The sequence below is a fragment of the Polyodon spathula genome, chromosome 11 (assembly GCF_017654505.1).
Source record: "Polyodon spathula isolate WHYD16114869_AA chromosome 11, ASM1765450v1, whole genome shotgun sequence".
Classification (NCBI taxonomy): Eukaryota; Metazoa; Chordata; class Actinopteri; order Acipenseriformes; family Polyodontidae; genus Polyodon; species Polyodon spathula.
Genome location: NC_054544.1, coordinates 37,311,286 through 37,338,838, shown reverse-complemented (window position 1 = coordinate 37,338,838; position 27,553 = coordinate 37,311,286). Strand labels below are relative to the sequence as shown.

The window sequence follows — 27,553 nt, the reverse complement described above, 5'->3', positions numbered from 1 at the left end:
ACCTCGTTTAAAAGCTAGGTGGAAAAGTAATACACGTTTGTAATTGTGGACCACATTCCAATAGTTTCCAATCTACATAAATAAAGGTTTGCATTGTTACCCTTGTTGTACTTTTTATTGTAATAGATTCCTTATTGTATACGGTTGACAGTAAAAGTGGGTTATAGCATCCTCTTTTCATAAATCAACAAATTCATATAATGTATGTGTAAAACCTTAATATTTAACAATAACAATCACAGTTAATTTTAGGAACCTACTATCAAAGAAACCACAGGATACATATTAGCCAGATATTTTTTTTCATAATGTCTGTTATTAAGAGCAATATAAGCACGGGTCAGGCAGTGAAATACATCACTAAAAGATGCAGAATGCAAATGTCAAATAAGCAACTGGGTTTAACAAACTTACTGCTTGCATTAAATTACAGTAAGTGCAAAAGCATATTCTTTTCTAAAGAATACAATCCAGAGATGGAATTATGAACACTTACTACTGTAAATTTTGCTGTGTGTATGTTTGGTACATATTTTTGAAAATATTGTTTTCAGTAAAGTAAAAACAACAGTTATTTGTGCTATCTAAACATTAGCTCTCAGTCATGTTGAAATAAACCTGGAGTATTATAATCTTTCAATTCATGGCTGATTTATTCAACTTTAAGTTGGGCAAAGAACACCCTGTAAAACTAGACATTCCGCTGAACAATAGACCTGTGAATGCAGTGCAACCTGCTGTGCAAATTTTCAAGGGGTTAGCACTCCCAGGTTATGTAACCTGTGTAACAACAATAAATCAATAGGGCCCTTTGGGTTATAGGTACTAATGTAGCAATCCTGAAGTTCTATTGTCGGAACTATTACAGTAACGCGCCACTACAATATTTATTTACACAGGAACTTAAATAATATGCATACTATGGAAAAAGAAAGCAGTTTCTTTAACTACTACACACATACCCAGCAGGGAGATCAGGATCTATACATGGCCTAAAGGGTTAAAGCCTTCTTAAGCTCGTTTTACATGAAAGTACTGTCTGCACGCTACACCACGCCATTTTTTTTTTTCTGATTAGGAGAATAACGGTTGCTGAAGAAATAACAAAACCATTACAACAATATTAATGAAAGGTCATTGTCAGTGGGGCTTACCCTGGGTCAAATAGAAAAGGCCGAAACCCGTCAAAAATTATCGACCACGTCCGACAGCTAGACCTGAAAGAGACAGAACAACAAAGACAGTTTGTGACAAAGCTGACACGCTGTACTCTTGGAGGAGTGAAATCAATTGTGACATTTTTCATTTATTTGTAAATGCCTCTTTGGCGGTACACTCACTCGAAACGACAGTTTAGCTCTTACAGAATAAGCGAGGTGATGGTAAAATAGAAGAATCCTGGCAGTTGCTTTAATGAGATTCCGCATTAGGGTCCCCCTCTTACACTTTCCCCTCGACAAGGAGCGCGCCCTTCACTTTCAATCTTACATCCCAGTAATTTAGAAAATGTTAACCCAATGAAAAACTAAACTAACCCTTCTTTATTCTGCATCACTCTGCCATGTTTCTTCTCCCAGATTTGATTAGTTCAGAAGGACCAGGCAGCTCCTTTTCCTATAAAATCACATGCAAATTTCAGAAAATATAAAAGTACCTCACAACCAAGACTTCCGAGCCGTTGCTTTTACAAAACACAACATAGTGAACATAAAAAACAATGCATTTCACTCAGGTGTTTCTCCCCTGCCCTCCTTCAAACTGCAATATTACACAGAGTAGATCACCAATGTAAAGCAAACAGATATTGCAGTGAAATGATACACTTCAGCCAATGTTACACACAGAGGTCAGAAGTAAAACTCTACTTGGTGCAAAACAGAATAATGGGATTGACATCCACGGTTCATCCTCTAACTTCATTAATAATAATTTAACCATATCATTGCCTATTCAAACATAAATCATACAGTGTGTTGGTATAAGGTATAGTATACATTTGTCAATGAAATATAGCTGAAAGTTCATGTTCAGTGTTTTTAATGATGCCAAAATGTTTGACTTATGTGAAAGAAATGTACAGTATGTCAATGTTTTATATACATATGCTATTGCATATGATGGGCTTTCTTAACTCTAAAATCTAAAATAATTACTATGTGGAAATTAGTGTGTATTTTACTAAGAAATGGTCACTCAAGGTCATGTGAGTGTGCATAGGTAAGGTAGGGTTGCAGACCATACTTTTTCTCTGCACTGTTTACTAATAGAGCAACTACACAGAGAGACAGAGTGCACATTCCATACAGACAACAATACTGTACAGTTAGTTTCCATGCAACCATTTTTTCTATATATAAAAAAAAACTAATTATAAGAATGCATTATCTTAAAATCTACATTTTGTATTTATTTTTTGGTCTGCAGCAACACAACCACAATATAGTCTTACTAGTTCAAATACCACTTTGAAAGCATAAAAATATTATTTTAAAAATACTGAAAAAAACTTTGCCAAATCACTTACCTGCTACCCACCTGCTTCTGTAAGATGTAGACGGCATCAATAAAACTGTTACTGTCAAAAGTAAAAGAGGGACAGTATTTAGTCATCTGCCCATTTCCGCATCCCATTAACAGTGTCTCTTCCAAAATAATACATGAAGAATGTAGGTGATGTTGTAAATTACAAGAACAATCTAAGAAAGCCTTTCAGTCTTTCCTGATACATACAGTGCTGTGAAAAAGTATTTGCCTCCTGTCTGATTATCTGCATTTTTGCACATTTTTCCCATTGAATTTGGTCAGATCTTTTTCTGGGCTGTAGTAATATATAGAGGAGTCTGAAAGAAAAAAATGACACCAAAGTTTGGTTCTTCTTTCATTTGTTTGGTGTGCAAGGTAATCAAACATGCAATTTCAGGTGTGAAAAAGTTACGAACGACTTGCCATCATTGAAGAAACCATGAATTCTGCTCTGTAGCAGAGAACTCTACAGGAGAATGTGGCCATCCGTCCGTGAGCTGAAATGAAGCACAGCTTGATCATGCAGCAAGACAATGATCCAAAACACACAAGCAAGTCTACATCAGAATGGTTGAAGAACAAGAAATTTAAAGTTTTGGAATGGCCTAGTCAAAGTCTAGACCATAACCCCATTGAGATGTTGTGGCAGGACCTGAAACGAGCAGTTTATGCTCGAAAACTCACAAATGTCACTGAGTTGAAGCAGTTCTACGTGAAGGAGTGGGCTAAAATTCCTCCATGGCGCTATGAGAGACTGATCAATAACTACAGGAAGCGTTTGGTCGCAGTTATTGCTGCTAAAGATGGCGTAACCAGTTATTGAGTCTAAGGGGACGATTACTTTTTCTCACGGGGGCATTGGGTGTTGCATAACTTTCTTTAATAAATAAATGAAATAACTAACAAAATGCTGTGTTATTTGTTCACTCACGGTCCCTTTTATCTAATATTAGATTTTGTTTGAAGATCTGATCAAATTCAGTGTCAAAAATGCAGAAAATCAGACAGGGGGCAAATACTTTTTCACAGTACTGTACCTAATAATTGGACACTAAAGGGCTGATGTAAGGATAGGCATAGTGCAAACAATTGCGGCTGCAAAATCTAAATTGGCTAGTGCCCAGGCAATTATTTTGCACTGCGGCCTATGTAGGCTTTAGAGCAATGCAAAATAATCAACATCCACAAATAATGAGCTCCAATCATGACAATGAGGGTTACAATGAGTGCCGCCTGTGCATCAGGCTATTTTGAGTGCAGCAGGCGCTGTATGAGATTTGTGGGGCACGACAATCCAACCATACAAAAAAATATGTCAGAGGAAGGGCAGCAAAGTCATCTTGACACACAGAAAAGAAAATATGTTTTCTGAGGAGGAGCTGAGAGTCCTTATGGCTGAGGTCACTCAGCTTGAAATTTTGTTATTTGGAACATCAGTTATGTTACCAAAGTGGCCATATGGTCCTGTATAGTGGAAAAAGTCAATGCTGTCAGTGTTACCAGGAAGACAGTCAACCAGATGATGAAAAGGTGAAATTCAGCTTCAGGTATAGGAATACCTGTGGAGTAAGATGATACCACCTTATCACCACATCCTCCGGCATCCCAAACAAATTTACCCTGGGTTTGAATCGGCAGGGTCTTCTCTGTCTTGCCCTTCTTCTCCAAAGGTTTTCCTGCCTGATCTCAACAAGAACCAAGTGTCGCCGCATTAGGAAGTGTACCTCTCAGCCATCATGAGGCCAATGACAGGTCTCTGAAGGTGTGTGGTTTTATGTAGCTCTTAATTACTTGCTTCCTCAATGGTTTTCACTTTGTAAGAGGAGGTGCAAAGTTGTTGGAGGGTCAGCAATTGTCCAAGTGCAAGGCAAATGTTTGCACCAGCTTAGTATTCTAGAAACCCACCCAATTTCATGCTGTTTCTCTTCATTTGAATACATTTCAATACCATTTAAATGGATAAATGATGGCAAAGTGCTAATTTGATAATGGGTGTGGAATGCCAGGTGAAACCCATTCTTTACATATGGTGCATTTTTAGTGGCCGCTAAAGTCCCACATTATGGCCGTTAAACACTGTTTTTGCATGCAAAATGCAAATTTTGGCCTCAATATGTTTTTGCAGCCACAAATCATTTTGCACGTACCCTTATATTAGCCCCTAAATGATAAGTATTTATTTCTTTATTTTTTTCAAAAGCTTCTGGGTTGCAAACAGTATAAAGGTATGGTTAAGCTAGTGATCCTTGCTGTGAAAAAAAAAAAAAATTACAAAAGGATCTGCTCACGGTGGATACTGCCATCTGGCACAGAAGCAACTATCATATTTTCTGGTGAACTCATGTAAGCTATGTTTTTTGGCTGTAAAATGTAAAAATGTACACGTATCAATGTATGCGATGATGGATAACCAGCTGTCACTATACACTTTGGTTGGCAATTCTGCAATGTGAAATTCTGATCTGATCCTTCATCTGCACATTACTAGAGGAATCCTCATTAAATGCACAAGATCCCAGGGACCTCAGGGCTCACAAAATCGCTAGCTCAATGTTCCAGCACAACCAAAAAAATCTGTCAGACAATGTGGTTTTTTTTGGCTACCTCCTCAACACGCAATCTGATTTTTTTACTCTGTAACAAGATAACGTTCTGTGCTTTAATCAAACAGCAGTTTCTCAATTGAGATTCCGCTCACAGATCATCCTGGTAAAACACGTTTAGAGGGATCAATGTTTTTCATTGGTAATGCTTGACTGATTTCCGGGGTGACGTACATGGAAACATTGCTTGTGACCAAATCCCGCAAGGATTGCCCCATGTAACACCTGACAACTCAAGCAATCTTATCTAGTCAGCGCACTGGTGGTATATGTAACAAGACTGTCTGCTCCAGTGGCACGAAGTGTAAAACGGACACTACGACAGCCAAAGTATATACATTTATATTGAAGGCTATGATTTTTTAAACAAAGTTACAGATTGGAATTACAAGCTACTGTACTCTGCTCACCAAGATTCACATGTTGGTATCTTACTGTTACCTTTATTAAATCATTAACGTTATTTCCCAAACCAGGAAAAAAAAAATAAAAAAAAAATCGAATACGGTAGTTATTATCACTCACTCAGACTTAGCACTTGTTCACATCGCTTTTTTAATTTCTTTAATATGATTAATAAAATGTACCAGTAATTTTATTTAAAATGTACTGGACAATACAGTTGCATCTATTTTGACAAGGTAAGGTCAAATTGACAAATAAAATATTGAAACATTTAAATGTTGTGGTACTATTTGTGAAGCAGGACAGAAAAGAGTGTTTGGAATAGCTGCAAATTTTACCAAACAAGATTCTGATGCAGCAAAGACGGACAATGCAGCAAGTACACTGCATATTTTGAAAAGTGCAGTATCTGTGCGATTTGTACCAGCATGTAGACTTTGTAAACAACCATAAATTAAACTGTGACAGGATGTTGCTCGTGTCACGTGTATGGGTAGTCACTGATTAAGCATACAGAAAGACACAATGGGGGTAGAGTTGAAAACGCCGGCACATGCGTGCAGGTTTTATTAATAAACAAAAAGAAAGTAAATAAAGGTGGTCATGTGACGTTACCAGCGATGGCAACGGACCGAGGACACATATAGCAAGCTGTACAAAAATGCAAAACAAAACACAGTAGAAAAACACAAATAAAAGGTGTCGTAAAAACGGCTAGCGCTACTCCTACTCCTGAGTACTCCCGCTGGAATACTCTATACTGTAGACTGTTGTTGCCTGAAACTAAGCTCGGTTCCTACCCTGCCCCAGTATACACACGACTGCCGGCAGCTGCAGTTTCTTCTTGAGTGAATGCTGGAACTGTGACCCTGGTTAACCCATGTAGTAGTCAGCAGCCTCCAGAGGGATTCCAGACCTCCGTAGAGCCGAGTCTCTTGGCCTTGCAGCAGACCCAAGCCATCTCCTGCTGACGTTTTTAAACTGACAGGCACTCGGTCAAGACCCACCCACCTGCTGATTGAGGACCAGCACAGCCAAACACTTGCTGCCCCTCCCCTCAAACAAGCCTAGCAGGCAGCAAGTCTCAGTCGAGCATCCGTCTATAAACAATAATTCAATCAAACTAATCAACTCCAAAACGATACGCAATAAACCCATTCCCACATACAAATTATACCAACACTAATTACCTATCGTGCAGGGCAATCGCCCTGCCACAGAAGCCCATTCTGTTCAAATGTTTATTTATTCATTTTGATTACAGTATGACTGTACATATAGCTTCGGTTGCACTTTATGTAGGCAATATAAACCCATTTATTTAAAAAAATATATATACTTGTTTACATCGTTTCAGTTGTACAGTTTTATATGTACATGGTATAACTGTATATACACAAATTTATTTTCAAATGTGTATTACATTTTTTTACCATTTTTTGAGAATGTGCGTCATGTAATATGTCTGTATATTAAACACATTTCTGTTCAAATATCCGTTCATTTACAATGTTTCGGTTGTGTAAATGCTTTATACGACGTTCCTGAATATCCCTACGACTTATATTCAATTGTTTGTCCTTTCATTATAATAATTACGTTGTTTTTAATATACCGGTCTAATTGACCGGCCATGGTTGTTCTAGGTAAGCCTTTAAAATGCGGTCGTTCTAGTGTTAATTTCTAACAAAAAATAAAAGATGAAAACACAAAAATAAGAAATGTCTAAATTGAAATTGAAATGACCAGTGGGGGACTTGAAACCAAAATTATTTCATAAAATGATGGTCCGTGCGGTTTCCATGATATATACCACGCCTGGGGTGGTTTAACCACCCTAGAAGTGGTATATATCATCGGAACGACACAGCCCGAAGTGGTTTATATCGCTTATAACACGGCAACCTGTCATTTCTGGGAAGAAAAATATTAACAAATAATTAAAACACATTGAAATTAAGACAAAACCAGAAACCTGTATTGTGTATATATCCGCAGTGGAATATAGTCCCAAATGTTACTTAATTTAATTCATTGTTCGCTTATTAAAAACAAATTGCACATGTTCGTTTATTGTAAATTTCTGCATAGAAAGTGCCATCTCAATAGAAACTAGAGGGCTGAGTACAACTGGATGATGGTCGGAGTTTCAAATTACACTAAGGATGTAAGGAGAGCAGCTGATAGAGACTGAAGCCGGATCTTGAAGTGAGTTTGTTAACTCGTCATGTGCAAGCATTTAGTTTAAAGTTTACACATATTCTAGTACGTTTCCATTCTTTTAGATCTGTTTTTGTTATTTGTCAGACACCCTCGCGTCCAAGTCGTGCCAGATTAAGTTGACGATCAAACCAGCCTTTACGCACCAATTTGACCGCGGTGTCAGGGGACAATACCTCAGTTTCTCGCAGATGTTTAAAAGCCAGGCTGGTAATTCGGGCGGTCTTGTCTGGCCTTGTTGTTACCTGCTTTTCTAAGAGTTTTCCTGACTGACATGAATATATTACTGCTGGTTTTAAACTCGCTGTCAGCAGAGATGTTAAAACTTCTACTGTTAAAATATGTGTTTAGTCCAGTTCAGCGTTATAAAACTGGAGACTGAATACTGGTCCTCAGTTTAACTTCATGCACTGGCATAAAATTCCATTATGATATTGAGATTTTTTTGGATTTATTTCCATAAAATGAATGTCCGTAATTTTTAACCAGTCCATACTGTAGTTTGTGTGTGTGTGTGTGTGTGTGTTTTCAATCTTTGTTTTCTTCTATTTCATTTAGCTGTTCCCCATCAACTGTTGTGTCTGTTCTTGCTGGTGCACTTATTTTATTTATTTATTTATTCAGATGGACTGCTGTCTTCACTCAGAAAGTTGGTATTGTACAAGTTATATGGACTTTCACCCCCAAATATATTAAAGGAAATACGTGAAGTGCCTTTTTAACTAATAACAAATAAAATGGCAGTTTGTCATGGAATTTAGAATGCAGTGGTGCACAGTGATTTATTCAGTGTGAAGTGGCTCATTAGTAAGCAAGCCACAGTCTACACTATATATACGCATGGTCATGTGATGTTGTTTAACCAATCTGAGGTGGTTATTTTTCCAAGCCGTGTTCTAAATAGATATATTTACCAAAATGATCAAAAAAAGAAAAAAGGATATTTTAGGTACTTAAAAAGGTAGAATAATTGATTACAAATCAGGATGTCTTGGCTGAAAATCTGTTTTTGTGGTACTGAATGGGACCAACACTTTCAAGTGCTGCAGAAAAAGAGGTGCTGTATTCATCGGAGCACTCACACAAAAATGTCTCCAGCAGCATTTCACTGAACTTGGGTCTGAGGGCGCTGTCTGATGAATTGTCAATGAGCTCTTCTAACAGCTTTGATCGGACAGAGGGTGGCAGTTTAGCTTCAGTGTAGCAGCTTCTTCCATCGTGAGTTCAGGGAAGTAAGTATTAAATTTGCTGAGAAGACCAAACAGATGTGCTGCCAGCTGTGGTTTGATTACGCCAAAGTCAATGTTTCGTTCCTGAATGAAAGAATGTAAGAGCTCAAACATGTCAGTAGTCCCCCCCACAGGCACAAACTTTCCAGAGTTCTAGTTTCCTTTTGAGTGCTTTTGAGTGTTGACGTTCCAGTACTTTTGGATTTAGGACTACATCACTGATGATGACAATACAAGCTGTTTATCCGCGGTAGTTGTGGATTTCATTACGGCTTTAGTACCAAGCAGTTCCTTAGCCTTTCACTCAAAAAATGAATGTTGCTTGTTTTTATATATTTCATGCTTGATAATTAAATGTCTCTGTAATTTGGAGGGTTTCAAACATTCATTGGACAGAATTACACACTGTGGTTGAGATATATCTCCACTTCCAGTAAAAATAAAAACAAAATTCAAGTAGCTGTCTTCGTATTTCCTCCTCGCTGTTCTTCAGCCCTTATGGTTGAACTTGTTGAAGAATGTGTTGCGTAACCTGAGAATGTGTTAATTTCTAGCAAATACCACATTACAGGCAATGTAGATATCTAAACCAAGAGATGTCCAGACTGTACATAAAGTGTTTGCAAATACATTCTTAACACTTATAAATCACAATAAATCAACTGGGGGGAAGCTACTGAAGTCATCACCAGGTGTACTGTTTTGGTGGATATCTCAATTTTGCAGCCCTCCGACACTACAATAACTTTAATCCATACAAGAAAAAAAAACTAATGGTACAACACTGCCCCACTTGAGATGCTTAGCGTGTCATTTGCATTGTGTAGGGGTCAAGTAGGTTATTTTACTGAATGAAAGACTACGGTAGACAATTTAGCCAATTTCACGATGACAAGAAAGATCATGATTTAAATATCTCATTCATCTGCACGTTTATGAAACTCTTTTACTTCAACCCAACTACCCCATTAATCAGAACAATGAACAATGTGCTACATAAGGGGCCTAAACAGTGAATGCTGCCTGTAAACTCTTAAACATTAAGAATTATAATAGGGCCAATACTCGCAGATCCATGTGCAAAATGAAACACTCTGTGCTCCTGCATTTTACATATGATCCTAAAATAGCCCAGGCCTCCGATTTGCTTATTACGTGTGAAGGAACTCCAGAATGTTAAATCAAAGCTATCATTTCCATGATTTAAGTTAACCATGAAATAAAACATAAAGTGCCTTCACCTGCAAATTGCTAAGAATAATCAGCTCCAAGGAGTGACCTTGGTTGGAGCTGTGTTAAATTGGCCAGCAATTTTTTTTTTGCAAGATATCACTGTTATTAACCCACAATTTTTCCATTTTACTGTGTCATTGATGCTTGACAGGTTATAATTTCCATTTTCTCCCTTGGGTAAACCTCACTGAAATAAAGATTATGGAGATAGAGGTGGTGAATTTTTACAAAGTGTTTCCTTTTTATTCCTCTAATGTGTGGATATAAATAAAAACAGATGCCTTTATGAACCAGTTTAGCAGTGAGGCAGAATAATGCACAATGTGCTTCAGTGCAGTCTAATTTATGACTGTGCCTATTAAAAATAATTTAAATCTTACATTTCAATTCAGTTGTGTTTAATTTGATGATTAAGGTGGCACACCCTTGAAAACAAAATAAAAAACAAGGAGCTTTTTATTTTATTGTTTGTGCTTGATCAATATCATTTTTCTTTTAAAGAAAAATGATATTGATCAAGCACAAAAAATAAAATAAAAAGTTAAGTGAATATTGCATCAGTCATAAAAGTATATGAAAAGTATGTACCCAGTGTAAACTTGTAATTTAGCTTAGCACACTCCCAAGTAAGCTTAGGAATGAAATGGGGGTCCAAGTCAGCCTGCAGAGTTAAATCCAATATAATGCACCCAAGTTCACATCAAACTATGTACCTTAACTATGTATCTTAATTGAATGAACAATATGTTATGTTACAGCTGTTTAGAGCAGCTAGACCCAAGGATAATGTAATTCAAACATATGTAATGGCTCTGGTCATACCCTAGATTTGCCAAAAAGTTTGGTCTGGTAGCTATAGTGTTTATCCACTCTTATCTAACTTTGCTAGAGCCATCACCAGTACTGTGACTGAATTAATTGAATTTTGTGAACCTTGGAACACGTATTTGCTATCCATTATTGTCACATCCTAGCATTATGCATCACTTCTCTCAAATAAACTTTTAAACATATCTCTGCTCAGGATCTACAATACAGGGTAGTAGTTTAGTGTTTTTATGCGTAAACTGCAGAGGTACAAGTTAAATAACAGTAAACATATGATATAAAAATGGCCAAGCAAAACTTGGCACAATCAGTCTACATTTTAAAACATGGAAGTATGTTAGAAAGGGGGTCAAGTTGGGGACCAACAGATGAACTCATCAAGTGGGAATCTTCTAAAGGGTGTTGAAGGAGTTAGCATTGATGTAATTTAGTTCTATCATGCAAACTTGAATCCACTGTTCCCTGCAAAATGTGTGTCACCGGCTGTCATTTCCCAACAAAGCACATAGCTCTCGCAGCCAGCCAGCATCCCTCCAAAGCCTGAAAGTCACTTCTGCCGCATGGTCCAAGAGAAAATCGATGCAATGCAAAAATCTGGAGAAGAGTCCTAAGAGATACAAAGGACTCATGACTTTGGGATTATCTGTACTGTAGATGTAACTTTCATATGCCATCTTTTTTAGATGTGTTTGGCAGTTTTAATTTACATTATGAGTAAGAGCTGGCAAGTACACACAGCTCTATTAGTTTTCACTCATTTGCTTTCCTTCCCCAAGATTGTGGATAAGGAAAAGTATGATTCCTGATTTGACTTGACAATAATAATGTGCATACATTGAAAAACAGATCGTCTTCAAAGTGCGTAACTTTGCCTGGATAAATTTTTTGTATTTAAAATAAAAACTAAAACAATAATTGTATGCAAGGTATCAAGGTCCTCTCCTCTTAAAACTGGACCACATGTGGATGCAAACAGGCCACATGCTGTTTCTAATTTCACAACCAAATGGCAAGGTCAGTGCTGACAGGCCCTTATATTGTTAAGGGACCTTTGCCTGCAGGGTTCCCACAGTTATTCCTTAGTTGCATTGCTGGGGTTATTTATTAGGTGTTTAGATATTGAACGAAAGTGAAAGGATCTGATATGAGATATACCCAAGAGCATCTCAATAAAACAAAATAAGGACACCCAGCCAGCTTTTCAGGGAGATTCGAAAGCCAACACTACTTTTCTTCATGTTGGACATCCTAGATAATCATTCCAACTTCAAACACATAAGATTTAAATGAACAATCAATCTCCACAAATGCAAATATTTTCCTGAAATGATGACTGCCAAGACTGGTACAGTAGAACATCCAAATAAAATGAAAAAATAAAGCCCTTCCAGTAGTTCTGCTTCGCTGGAAAATAGCTCCTCCTGCATTTGTGGGGTGTGACACTTACAAAAATCTGTATTTTAATGGGGGAATATCAGGGTATTTAAATAAAGGGTTTGATTTGTTTCAAACTGCTTCTACTATGTAAACAGCATAAGTAGTCCAAAAGTTGGGCTGTAAATTACTGGTATTTAAAAAAGCACCATGTCCAATAAAACAACTTCATTATAAAAATCTTATTGCTGAAAACAAACTATTCACCCTGAGCATCAACTTTAAATAGCCTACAGGCTATTAAACCAATATTTTAATTGTGAATTAAACATAAATTCTGATAAAAGCTGTCACTTTTAAAAAGCTACCAACTTCCAAAGGAGGTGCAGTCCGTCACTTATATACAGGCTACATTACAGTTAGCAGTGATTTTAACCGGATAATCTAGTGGACACCATTAGGCTGCACCATGAATTATGTAAATACCACTAGAAAGTGGATTATTTCTAGTAATCCACCAGTCCTGGGTAATGTCTCCCATGTATTCCACACACAGGTTCAACTGCCAGTCTTGCAGTTTAATCAAATACATTAATCTCTCCCTTCACTCTGACTAGTTGAGATATTTACCCTGTATATCAGAGTATACTATAAAAAGCTTATTAATTAATTTAAAAAAAAAAGTTAAGTTACATAGCTTCTATTTTTAAAAATATGTTTTGTTTTTAATTTACTCCAAAAAATGTGTAAAGACTGTCCATGCCAAGTTTCCTTCAATTTGATGCAGCTGGTTAATGTGGAAATCACTGGGTGTGTATGGCTCTCCCCCCTCTGAGAGTATAGGGTAGCAAAATGATTGTGCTTTCCATTTGTCACCCTGTATTTCCTGGATGTACAAACACTACTGTGGTTTTGTTTGTTTGTGTGTTTAAGATTATCTTCAGGCTGTACCATCTCTGAGCTGGGGCCTTTGTAAACTTCTGAGTTTACAGTGTAGAACGTGGCAGTTACTGTATAACCCATGTTATCTATATTTTAGCACATACTACATGTATTTGTTGCCTTTATGTTTACAATACAGGACATTTACAAACATGTAAATAATGTAAACTACTCCAGGAAATGTTTTTTTTAGTGCCTTGAAAGAAAACATTGTAAGGTTGAAACGGCACAACAGAAAGGTTTAAATTAGTAGTCGCTTTAATCACGACATTACTGCATATTCAGAAGTCAGAAACATCATGAAAGTGGGTGGACTTATCCCGACGAGCAAAAGTTCAAAAATGCACTCCGGCCGTAATGTAATTCAACTCCAGGCACAACAAACAACTCTAATGTCAACAAAAGATCTACTGGTACAAACGTTTTTGCAAGCCGATTTACATTTCTTTCGTTATGCAACAAGTCTCACTCGGAATGTTTAACAGAAATATGAACATGCAAAACGAACACACGTTAAAATGTTAAACCCACCCTGGCGAACTGTGATACTGTACTATTAAGGAAGGCAAACATTTGAAGTAACGATACACCGTTTCTATTAATATGTGTTTGGAAGCGGTACTGTTAAACTGTTCTTACCTTGTTCTACACAACTTGTCCCATTGTTGTACTCATCATGGTTCTTCCTGAGTTTCGCTCTGAGTGCAGTACTAAGACACACCCCGCTAAAGCTGTCAACTCAGCTCAACTCAGCTTTTTCTTTTTTTATTTATTTATTTGAGCTTCACAGCTGGTACTACCTTATTTACACATATATGCATGCGTTTTTACTTTATCTTTACACCTCTTCCTGGGCAATGTAGGGGATTAGTAGCTGTAGACTCATTTGGTCTAGCAGCAGACAGCTGATAGGGGTTGCATCCTCTCTCTCCCACAGTAGAAATAAATATACATTATAAAATGGCTTGGATAAATTAAGTTATGACATCATAGACCTATTCACTTACGTGATCTATTAATATTACTACACCTTAATAATAATAATTAAACATGAGTGACTTTCCACAAGTTAACTTTGACCTTTCAGTACGTTACACAAACCACTCAATCCACAGCATTGCTGTCCACGTAGTATCTAATGCTGGTTTCCAGGGAAATTATTTCGGTTACCGGTCATCGGTGTGCAAACAGCCTCCAAGCTTATTGGTCAGCTTGTCTTGAAAACCGCAAAACGATAGGTTACGGATATAACCCTGGTTTCCTGAAAGAGAAGACGACCACCAGCCAATACTTTTGGGATATGCCACCACAGGTCAGGATTCACTAAGCATTTTGTATCAAAGTTGCCGATAGCCCCCTCCGTGGAGTGAAGTCCTCGGTCCCGTCTCACCAAGGTAATAAATAGTCACTACACAGAGAAATCATTCTCTTTTACATCGAACCCGCGAATGCGAGTGATGCAACCTCACAAGGTTTGGTGGTTGTCTACTCTTTCAGGGATCGTTCCCTTTCAATTCGAAGACAAACACCAACCAATACTTTTGGGAAAGTATACCCAAGCCACCACGAGGGAGTATGAGTGGACAGTATATGAGGGAAGTCTCGTTACTGCCAACTAGTGTTGGTGGTGTGAGCGTGTAACCTCATTAAGGTTAACCACATTAAGCCGGTAGAACATGGTGAATGTATGCAGAGTAGGCCAGCTAGCCGCATTACAAACAACAGTAAATGAGTTGTTAGCCACACCTCTGGTAGAGTGCACGGCCACACTTCCAGGTAGGGGTAGGCCGGCATTAGTGTACGCAGTCGAGACTGTGTCCACAATCCAAGGGGGCAGTTGCTGCTTAGAGAGGGCTTGACTTTGGGTCCTTTCACTATGACAGACAAAGAGCTGGTCGTCCAATCCACATAACCTCTCAATGCCCGAACATGGCAGAGGGAACTCAATCTCCGGTCTTTCACCTACAAAAAAGGAGGGGGGTGGAAAGCCTCTAGTTCCACCGCTTGATTCAAGTAAAAAAACAATAATCACCTTAGGGAGGAAAGCAGGGTTCGTGCGCAATGATACCCTGTTTCCATTGTCCCCCATATACACATACAGCAACTGTGCGCTGACAGAGCCTGTAGCTCATTGCCCGCTTAGCTGAGGTGATGGGAAATAGAAAGGCTGTCTTCATAGAGAGATATCTCTATGAAATGTATAGGCTTAAACGGGGCCTTAGTGAGAGCTTGAGGTACCACGTCTGACTCCATTCAGGGAGGACGTCCTTCTTAGGAGGATGTAACCACCAAGCACCCTTCAGAAAACGGGTCACTAGTATATGAGCCAATGAGGACATGGCATGCAGGTATGGCTGCTAGGTACACTTTCAATGTAAATTACCCTGCTGTACTTTTTTGGCACCAAAAAGTAGAACCCCTATTCTTGAGAGGTGTGTTCTACGAGACAGATGGCTTGTTTGAAAAGTAGTGTGTCTACTTTTTGCCTGAGGGCCAAGACATTCGTTCACTGATGTAACCGTGATCCCTCAAAAGGGAGGAGGTCCTGCACGGAACGACAGTTGGTAACCGTTGTGTACGGTGACGAGCACCCAAGAGTCCAAGGTGCAGTTGTGCCAGTATTGCAGCTGGTGTTGTGTGATTGGGTAGGTCTGAGGCTGCAAGCCTTCAGGGCCTCGCTGTACTGCTGAGGTTGAGGCAAAGCCTGTCTTCGAGGCTGCCTGGGGCGGTTCTGTTGGAACTCTTCCTGAGCGCTAATGTTCTGGGGCCCCACGTCTGGCATTTTCCCTGTAATGCCTCAGGTCACCTCGTGGCGCAGCGGGGATTGGAACTGTCAGGGTTACCGTAGTAACTGCCGGACGCCATCGCCTCCCCTCTCTCATACTGGAGCACGGGAGGGGAGCATCTCGGCCACCTATCGAGATGCCTCCTATTCTTGGTGGAAGCGTTGCAATATCTCCTCTACCGCTGGCCTGAAGGTATGGCCAGGGGAGATAGGTGTGTCCAATAATTTCATGTATCTATAAGGATACTTTATGTTTCAAACTACTGTTAAAAAAAGTACTCTGTTCAAGTACATTGACATTTACTAGTCCTGAATTAGTTCTTGAATATGCTGATAAAAGTGATAGTTACGTAAAGATTTAAACAGCAATTACATTCAAAGCATTAGTAAAGGCTGCAAGCTGATTGATAGGCTCTCTGTGTACCTTCACATCTGGTTCAATGTACATTGAATAGGCTATTCTGGTCTCTGTTTTTTTGCCAAAGAAACTGGCCCATATGCCTGATGGATACAAAACGCTTCTATTTAAAGAACTTATTGTTTAAAACAGCATTTTGTTTTTTGCAGTGGAAAATGCATTTGATGTAAATAATTAATTGCTGACAGGCTTTCATATAAAATGCATACAGGTTTTGTTTTTGTTTTTTGTTTTTTTTTCTGTCACAGCCTGCAACCTTGTTCTTATTTCTGTTTTCATTTTTCTCTTTATCACTGTGAATTCCAGTCTTGATAGACTATTTTGATCAGTTTAACACAATTTTGTGGTTCAATTCCCATTACCATTTTGTGCAGTCAACAAAATATAATCAAGTGCAGAAAATACCTTTTTACTGACGAGGTCAGCCAATTGGAGCTGGGGTTAGCCATCCCTTTAAAAACTATTATTCTGGAATATTTCTATCAAAAGCCTGCAGTGGTCGATTACATCAACTCCTTTTAAGATATAAGGTGGGGAAAAGCCTAGCAATCCACTGTCCAGTAGTGCTACAGTCAGGTCATATTAATGGCTTCAACATTATATCCCCTCATGATTGACTATATGTACAATTCTAAGTTCTGTTCTTTGGCATAGATGGAGAACTCTTCACAGCTGTATAAGCGTTGTATGTCCTTTTTACAAGGTTACAGTGAGGATAGCTGAGTAACACATAGAATTGTGCTGTGTGTGTGTGCGTCCGATGTTTCTAATGACTTGGATTACATTATAGTATACAGTAATTTAAATAAAATTAAGTATTAAAATAAAACATTGGTGTGGCAAATTCAACAGCAAATTAATTATAGACAATGTTTAAGTTTTGCTGTACTGTACTATACATATCAAAGAAAATGTAATTGTAGGTATTCAACATAATTTTTAGTTAGGTGTCAATACTCAATGCTAACAGTTAGCTGTACTATAATCCAGCTGCTTTTAGTTAGTTAAATCTCCACAAAGAGATCAGGGTGGAAGGGATAGGACCTTGCTGAGTAATTCCATCAAGGCACACCGACAGCCTATTTTTAGTTTAGCAGAGTGAAAGAAGTTTTTTTTTTTTTTTTTTTTTTTTTTTTTTAATTAAATCCCCGAAGATGAATATGCCTACATTAATCTGCAACAGAAAGGTAATCCTTCAACTTGAATTTAAGGCACAGGTGTTTTATTTATTTATTTATTTATTTATTTATTTATGTATGTATGTATTTAATTATATATTTATGTTTGTATTTATTTTCATGTCAACAATGGTTTTTAGACAAACACAGGAGAATAGAGAAATGCATAGAATTGTGGGTCAGTCATTGTTATGCAATGGCATCCTCAGATTACTTTACCATGTTTAGGTGCAATGATGTTCGCAAAGGTTCAGAGTAATTTGAAAGAGCTGTAATATGTTAAATGTCCAGCTGGTGGCCTTAGTGTGTGTGCATATATATATATATATATATATATATATATATATATATATATATATATATATATATACACACACATTACCAGAGTCCTATTAATGTTCTAGAACTCTTTTGTGCCAATATAAGAAACCTGTTAAACAGCACTGTTTGCATTTCCCTTTATTCTGTAGGGACAGAACGACGGATTCTGCATTTAGTGCAGTTTTCTCCACATACGGAAGGAACTTAAAGGTCATAGTACTTTTAAATTGTATTGCTTAGTAACTCAATGCTGTTACAAGAAATCATGAGGAACAAATGATGAATGGGTCTTCTTTACTGTTAGAGTGGGTGCACAATGACACAGGAAACTAAAGTGAGCTCTGGCTAATATTTATCAAAGTGAAATAACTTGTGTCACTACCACCCTTGCTAAACAACTGGCCACTGGAGAGGTGATTTTTGAAGACCAAATGCAAAGAAGTGTGTCATTGTACCAAGAGAAGGATAACCCTGCAAAAACATGTGCTAGCCATTTATTCCACAGCATTGCAGATAATTGAATTACTTATTTTTTGGTCTATAGTCGTTTTGCCCTGGAAACGCCGGATAAAAATATATTTAATTATCACTGTGGAAAGCAACAGGAGTACCTGCTAGACTGAAAAGCAGCCTAGTTAATTGTGGAAAAGCATCTTATGTGTTTCTTGCTCATTAAGTGCTCAGTCTCTCCTTTCAAAACTTGGGCATTCAAGCTACCATTGTGAGTGCTAATTAACTGCTAACTTGGAATTGCATGATAACATTAGGCAGAAAAACAAAACATTTTTAATTTGATTGTTTTTCATGGTTTTAGAGTGGTTTCTCTTAAGAGGCATACATCAAACATGTACATACAATACTGGTTTATATGAAGCAAGAAATTGGTACTTTTATAATAAAGAATACATTAGCACAGTTGTTGAGCTTATGCAATTAAGAAAGGACGAGATTCTAATGTACTGAAGAGCTACACTAATCAGCAGAGGCAAAACAGTTCTAAAACACTGGCCAGCTGCTACTGGTATCTTAGTAACGCTATTTTTTGTAATGCTAGGTTTCTGGCTAATATGCAATAATAAAGCATATAATGATAGAAGAAGCTGACCTCATTCCAGCCATTTCAGCATGTGCAGATATACTGTAGGAGCTGAGACAGATTGAATATCAACTGGCAAAGGTTAAAGAAACACAATCAGCTCCACATACAGAATTGTGTGTATTCAGTTGTTTGATTGGTGGTTTTAAATTGTATACTTACCTGTATTTCTGAGCTCTGTTTGGAGGTGAAGTCCAGAGAGCTAAAAGAATGGGTTCTTACACTAGCTAGTTTTTCAGCTGGTACACTATAGCAATTAGTTGCTATGGGAACCCAGAAGCTTATCATTTTTTTTCTGTCTGAATGTTACCTTTCTCCAGAAAGGTGGCAGCACAAAATAATTTATTACCACAATTGATATTTTTCAATATATATATATATATATATATATATATATATATATATATATATATATATATATATATATATATATATAAAAAGATTTTCTGTATTAAACATGTTCATGAAACATCGTCTCCCACAGGGAAGCCATTGTCAAACTTGTGAATAAAGCTGAGGAGCTCAGACTTGTACTTTTCTCCTTTTTTTAGTATCAATATTTAATACTGGCATCTGGATAATAATTACTATCACTCAGAAGTAGCTTCGCACAATGTTGTTTTCTAAAGATGTTTTTCACAGAAAAAAAGAAATACCACCTGCAGAATTCAACTTTTTTTAAAAAAATGATTTCTAAATGTGTATGTATGGTTCGATATGGATTTAACCCTTTGTTGCATTTCATCCAGTATGCTGGACCGGCAATGAAAACGATTGTCTGTAAGATGTGCTTTTTCATGTTAATCATCTTTTGTGACAAAAAGATTTTGGGGTTTTTACCAATTGTAATCAGGTTAGCTGTTTTGGTTTAGCAACATATGTTTCTAAATAGTTTTCACATATTTAACATGTGACAAACCCATAGAATTTCAGATATATATTAAAGGTATTAAGACAACAATAGAATTAATGTGTCAAAATATTTTTTATTTTATTTATTTATTAACAAGAATATTTACATATTGAGACCGAGGCCTCATTTACAAGGGGATCCTGGAATCTAATTATTGTAACCTTAGAATGTGGTTCAGGGGGTAAGAGCTAGCCCTGGATTTCTCTCAATTTTTCTGATTCTCCTGATATCCTTTTTTTGTTTCCCTTGGGAGAACATACAGTATTTTCCATTGAAACAGCTGATGATGAAATAATATTTAAAACATGTGTGTGTTTATAACAGGAGTGCCACTTCTGTATCTGTATGTGTATGTCTGACCTTTCTTTTCCTGGCATTTGCTCATGCTATGTATGTGTGTGTGTGTTTGTGCGTGTGTGTGCGTGTGTGTGTGTTTGTAATGAGCAACTGCAAACGAGTTAACTGCTGTGTAAACTTGACACAATGTATTTGCTTTGTTATCGTGATTGAAATAAGTCACTACTATTGGCAGATCTGAAACAAGATATCGGTTTGGTTGCCTGAGAATGTACAAGCTTATCTAGTTTTAAACATTATAACAAATTGAAGTACTTGACTGAATGGCGTAAGAAATGATTCAGAACACTGTCAGCACTAGTTTATGAAAACCTTTTTATTTTCTTTATAGTAATTTGTGAATCTAAAACGGGGAATGTAACGCCTGTCGTTTTATAGCAATGCAACTTACTTAATGTGTTTAAAATCGGAGACCTTCTCTGTGGAAGTCCAGAGTTGCACTTGGAAATAAGGTTGATCGACACATTTGTCTTTTGGAGTTTTTCTTATTTGAAGTTTAAAGTTTTACTTAAGTGTACTTTTATGTAATGTACTAATTGATTCTGAAACAGAAAAACCAAACTTGTAAGAAATGGGCTTACTTAAAAAATCTGTAGAACAAACTATTGCTTTAAAATATCTTGGCTTTTTTTTTTTTTCTTTAGATGAGCGTTGGTTGGGATTCATGGCTGTCATTTGAGAATTTAAGCCCTGGATATATCTAATATAACTCCACAATCTGGACAATTTTTAAATAGTACAATCCATAAGTTCCTCTCATGTTAGCCATTTGTATTAGCTCTTGTTTGATGTATGAAATATGGGTTTAGATCCTATCTCATCCAATAAATCTCCTTACCTTTTTTCTGGGCCAATAAGTCAGTAAAATGAGCAAAAATGTGTACTGCTTTGACACAATACTGAAATACATACTGAGGCTGCAGCAACTTCCACTCCCCAATCTTTATTACATGGTAAATTGTTACATCAATAAAATGCAGTTCTCCAATACCATATGGTTCATATCGTCCCACAAGATAACTTATAGAGCTCTTATGGTTTCCTGTCATATACAAAACCTTTGATTTAAGACTCATCCTTCCAAACAAATCCATCCCAAGGCTTTCCCCAAATGAGCTCTATCAAAGCTCAAAAGACCTTGATGTTGCAGAAATGACACCCCTCTGTTTTAAGGTGTTTTGTTTCTTACAGTTTTAGAAACCCAATATGCAATAAATTACAATACAATACAATACTGTTTGCTTTCATATACCGGTAGCACACTTCATGCAGAGCATCCCAGGGTGCTTTTCAATAAAATCTCAAAAAAGCCATTGACCAATCAAGCCATCTTAAAAATAAGGTCACTCAAACAAATATGTTTTTAAATTTTATTTAAAAGATTTGACTGTGACAACATTCCTGCTATGACTTAGAACAGAGTTCCAAAGGCAAAGAGCAGAACAACTAAATGCACTTGCCCTAACCCTAACCCTAACACTAACCCTAACCCTAACCCACTTGCCCCTCCTGAGTTTAGATGACTTCTAGGAACTCCAAAAAGTTCAGCATTCATGATCTCAAGGTGCGACTCGGAGCATAAGATGCCATAAAGAGCCTCATAAGTAGTAAACAGAATGGTAAAATAAATCCTGAATTTAACAGGAAGCCCGTGCAGTAATTTAAGAACCAGAGTAATATGATGTGAATGACGTGTGGGAGTAACACTCTGGCTGCAGCATTTTGAACCAGTTGAATACAGTAACCTAACCGATAAATACTAAAAGCATGAACCCACATCTCAGCATCTTTATAGAACAGATCTCAATTTGGCAATGATAAAATGAGGCCATTATAACAGTGCTAATGTGGCTATCCAAAAACAGTTCTGAAACCATAGTAATTCCCAAGTTTTTTCACAGTACTAGATGGAGTCCAAAGGAGATATCAATATAGAGGGATTTAGCTAAACTGTGCCCGGAGCCCACTAATAGCACCTATGTCTTATGAGGATTTATTTGTAGGCAATTTACAACCACCAATGCCTGAATTCCACTCAGGCACTGAGATATGACAAAGACTGCCATCTCCAGTTTAGTAGGAAAATAACACTATATTTGAGTATTATCTGTATAACAGTGAAATCCAAGGTTACATTTGTTAATAACTGGTCCAACGGAAGCACATAGACACTGAAGAGTAGGGGACCAAGGATTGAATCCCAGGGAATTCCATACTTCACACCACCTGTCTCAGGTGAGTACTGACCCAAAGAGAGAAACTGGCATTGATGTAATAAATAGGAACAAACCATTTCATAGCAATGCCTGTAATGCCAATGGAATTCTGTAGTGTCACCAATAAGATCCCATGGTTAACAATGACAAAAGCAGCAGAATTATCAAGCAACACTAAAACAGAAAATTGTCCAGTTTCAGCAATCTGGAGATAGATCCTCAATAAGGCGATCTCAGTACTATGACCTGAGTGAAAGTCAGACTAAAACATTTCCAATAACCAATTTTTATTAAACTGATCCTGAAGCTGAGTTGCCACAACTTTTTCAATCAATTTTGCACCAGTGTTTTAGAAGAACAAAACATTTCTTGTTTAACACTTGGTTACACAATGTATCCTGCCTAGGTATCAGTACTGATATTTTCTTCTTAAGATTGTTCTTTCTAGGCCATGGTGTATTTTTTCAGTTCCATTGAGTCTCGATCAATCTTGTATTAGTTGGCTCCCTGGACGCATATTTTTTTTTCTTCTGTCAACCAACTGCAGTACCGCAATCTAGCAGTGCAGCACTTACTCAAACAGGACACTTCAATAAACATGCCTTCTGCTGCAGTATCAAGCTTCCTTTATCCTCAACCACCTTGGCTATTTTCTCTTCAGGTTGTATTAAATGACTGGGAGATAAGCTTCCATCTTCTGAGTTATCTTGTGGGCATGCTTTTCATTTCAAAATATACATTAAGACGTATCTCCTGGTGTATTTTTCTTTTTTTTCAGTACCATGGTGCCTTAGCTAATGGAAAACATATAAAATTGATGTTTTGATTTGATACATGGACTGTGTGTGAGGTGGTTCTTTCTTTTATTATTTATAGTACATATGCTTAGTTCGCTCCCCATCAATATCCATTACTGCTGCTCTTTAACCTGGCACCCAGAGGGCCTTTTACTCATTACATTTATATAAAAAAAAAAACGCATGTGAAAGTAAAACTACATGTCACCACTTAAATGCATTTATTGCAACTGTCGCTAACTCTTGCCTGTGTTTTACAACCTGGCCTAGAACAATTCCTTAAACATAGTGATTCAGAACTGTCAATCCTTACTGATTACCTGTAAGTGTTATAGGTTCATACAATGTCACAGATCCTACAGCTGTAAAACACAAACCTTATGGGTTTTAAGCAACAGCGTTTATTTTTATTTTATAAATTTAGTTGTCACCAATTTTTTACCCTGGTTTTTCTCCCCAATTTGATATGCCCAATTAGTATCTGTATCCTTGGCTCACCGCTCGCAACCCCCCTGCTGACTCGGGGAATGGAGGCTGGAGCATGCGTCCTCTGAAATGTGCTCCTGCCAATCTGTCATTTTACACGCTGCAGATCCACAGCGAAGCTTCCAGACCTATAGTGTTGAAGGACTACACAGATCTGGAGGCTCCACTGCAGAACAACAGGCGCCCTATTGGCCATGGGGGGTGCTGCTGCATGGTGAGCTGTGGACCTAAGCTCTCCCTACCTGGGCAGTGCTTGGCCAATTGTGTGCTGCCCCCTAGGAACACCTGGTCACGTTCAGCTGTGACATAGCCTGAATTCGAACCTGTGATCCCCAGGAGCGCCTTTGCTGGATGCGCCACTCGGGAGCCCCCCAGTGTTTATTTTTTTAATTATCGAGGCAAAGTCATCTTAGGCGTGTTTTCTGGATCTGCTTGTAAGCACGCGAGAATCTCACGTTAAATGAGATTTAAGTATGAAGCACGTAATCAAAGTTTCTGGGAGTTATTCTGTAATCATATTGAAAACTGGAACCCGAAGAGCACACTTGGTGCCTTGTATGCAATTGCAGTATGAATGTTGCTGCCAGTGGTCACTTAGATTTAAAAGATCACTTTACTATAACAGGCATACATAAAAATAATAAAAAAAAAAAAAAAGCAAACGCGCACACCCCAATACTTAATGTTTTGAAGACAAGCCTATTTGCAGTGGTGGAACAGCAGCAGCTGTCTTTTGTGGGGTGGAGAAGACATTGAGTTAAACAAAATAAAAGAAAAAATCATTAATAAAAAATTTAGTATCTGCATTTGATTTTAAATATTCAGAACTATAAACACCCTACACAGATGCTAGAAGGTTACAAAATATATTACATTAAATATAACTGAACATTGTGTTATGTTCTACTTTTTTTTTTTTAAAGCCCTGTTACTTTTTAAATATGTTTTGTAACTTAATGTACTGTGTTTATATTACAATTGTATAAACTGTACTTTATGTTGCATTGGATTAAGGCATCAGGCAAATACCTTAATAGTAATGATAATAAAACATAACATTCACTGGTGTTGCTGTTGACTAATCAATACATTAATGTTTGTTGTATGGAAAAGTATTTCAAATGCATTTTGAATATTTAGTCAGGTATGTCCATTTGTATTTAGTTTTGGTAGTAGAAGTATTCAGATTTGCATTTAGTTTTTCAATACAAAGCAAAAATAGATTTGAATGTTGAATCTATTAAACAGTTTCAATGTTAATTTCTTAAACAGTTTGTTAACTGATAGATTAATTGAAACTGATTTTGCAGGCATTTTGCTTTTTCTAAAGGGTTTTGAATGAATGGGTTTGAAAAGTAAAATATACAGATGACCATCAAAATGAGTTGACAGGTATGGTGATTTTATGGTTCTTTTATGTTTTTGCAGATGAGAAGCTAATGGACAGCATAGCACAGTATACACGCAATGGTATACACGCAATGGCCCACTAGCTCCAGTGGCTTTTCTAAAGCTTTAATTAATGCAATGTACAAGGCTTGAAAACAACCACAACACACAAAGGTACAAGATTATAGAAATATATTAGATTTAGGAAATTAATAAAATATAACCACTGCATACGTTTTAGAAAGCCATGTTTTCACTTACCTGTATTACTGTGTTTAAGAAGCAGCGATAAAAAAAAAAAAAAAGTCATCTAATATCAACCTGGTTTAAAGTTCAAATCAGTAGTGTTGCTTACATTGCTGTACTATGGGGCTGCAGCCCAACAACTTCAGGAAAAAAAAAAAAAAAGTAATATAATATCAGTGTGTAAAATGTATTTATAAATACAATAATTATGTTGAAAGATACACACTGTTATAACATTTATAGCCGCAAGCTTTATAAATACTTAAAAGCTAGATTGTGCAGATTTACTGTGGGGTTTAATAACTTTGTTTTCCGGCACTCTCACACTGCCCCTGGTACAAACGCAGGCTGAGAAAGTGCAATTACAATACATGAACTGCATGTATAACTTGCTTTTGAAACAAAAAATATCCATTCCTCAGCAGTAATATCCATTATCTTGACAGGGTCTTAAAATGTAATTAGAAATGTCATATGGAAAGTAATAATACCCTTTTCTTCTTGAAAATATGCTTCAGGTTCTGGTGATCCAGTGGTTAGAGAAAGGGGCTAACCAGGAGATTCCCAGTTCAATCCCAGCTCAGCCACTGACTCATTGTGTGACCCAGAGCAAATCACTTAACCTCCTTGTGCTCCGTGAAAATGAGATGTAAAACCTTATTGTAAATGACTCTGCAGCAGCAGTTATGAAGCATAGTTCACCTCTAGTCTCTGTAAGTCGCTTTGGATAAAAGCACCTGCTAAACGACTAATTCATTTGTCATGAAAATGTCTAATGTTACTAAACACTCCATTGTTCTTATTATATTTAAAAATGTATTGAAAATATGGTAAAATGGTTCTTTAGAATGTTAGAAAAACACTTTAGAACCGTTTTGCTGAATAGGTAAAAGAATAAAATGGGGAAAATATGACTACATTTGAATCAGTACATAATTAAATCATAGAGAGGATCTATTATACAATAAAGCACATTTACATTTAAAATGATAGCACTCTTTAATACTGTAAAAGTTATTAACTTTTTTGGACAGAATTACAGCATATGGTTCAATATAAGCAGTGATTCAATACTTTGCAATGAGGAATAGTTCATAATCTGCAGAACAGATGGATTTACAATAACTAGGATGTTGTAATTAGTCACAAAAGGCTTGTTTGTTAAGCAGCTGTATTATCTAGTGTAGAAAATTATAGCTTTGGGTGTCTCCACATGGCAATATTCAGAAGCTTCATGCAGTTTTTTTCATGGACCACCTGGAATTCACTCCTGGAGCACAGGTCATGTACAAGTATATCTGCTGTAAATTGGCAAGGAGTTCCCTTCAAAGGTGTTAAGGTGTTGGGACAGAGATCATTTGTTACTGTTGTGACAATTACAGTACAATTATACCTTTTGAATCAGACCCTCGGTGTCTGCCTGCATGAGCAAAAAAACAAAAACAAAAGTAGAATAAGTTAATTGGGAAGCTAGACCCTTGTTGACAGGGGAGTTTTCTAATCTACCATCTACCTACCTATATGTAATCTGACAGGGTAAATCAACTGGATCAATTTTTGATCATAACCACTTACAATACTATATAAGCCTTGACAGTTTGTTTTTCCAATTATCTGCTGCCAGTGCTTATATGGTAAAGCATAGTACATCTCAGCACTAGTTCCATGATGGTTAAATATATATATATATATACCAGTAGTGGACAAAAAAATGGGAATACCTGGGTAAATGAGGGACACCAAGTATATTGAAAGCAAGGGCTTCCACACAGGTGTGGCTCATGCGTTAATTAAGTAAATAATATTCCAGCATGCTTAGGGTCATGTATAAAAATGCTGGACAGGCCTGGTTATGGCTAGCATGGCTGCAAGAGGAGACCTTAGTGACTTTGAAAGAGGGGCAATTGTTGAGGCGCGTTTGGCAGGAGCTTCAGTGACCAAGACAGCTCAACTTACTGATGTTTCACAAGCAACGATATCTAAGGTGATGTCGG

At 37.2% G+C, this 27,553-nt stretch overlaps 1 long non-coding RNA gene across 1 annotated transcript; it reads right to left on the bottom strand.

The window, feature by feature from the left end:
* Window positions 1-1,143: 1,143 nt before the first annotated feature.
* Window positions 1,144-14,188, bottom strand: LOC121322828. Its single transcript, XR_005951097.1, has 4 exons — window positions 13,997-14,188; window positions 2,525-2,575; window positions 1,536-1,614; window positions 1,144-1,217 (listed from the first exon to the last, which is right to left on the bottom strand). It is a non-coding gene; the product is annotated as an uncharacterized LOC121322828 (long non-coding RNA).
* Window positions 14,189-27,553: the final 13,365 nt, after the last annotated feature.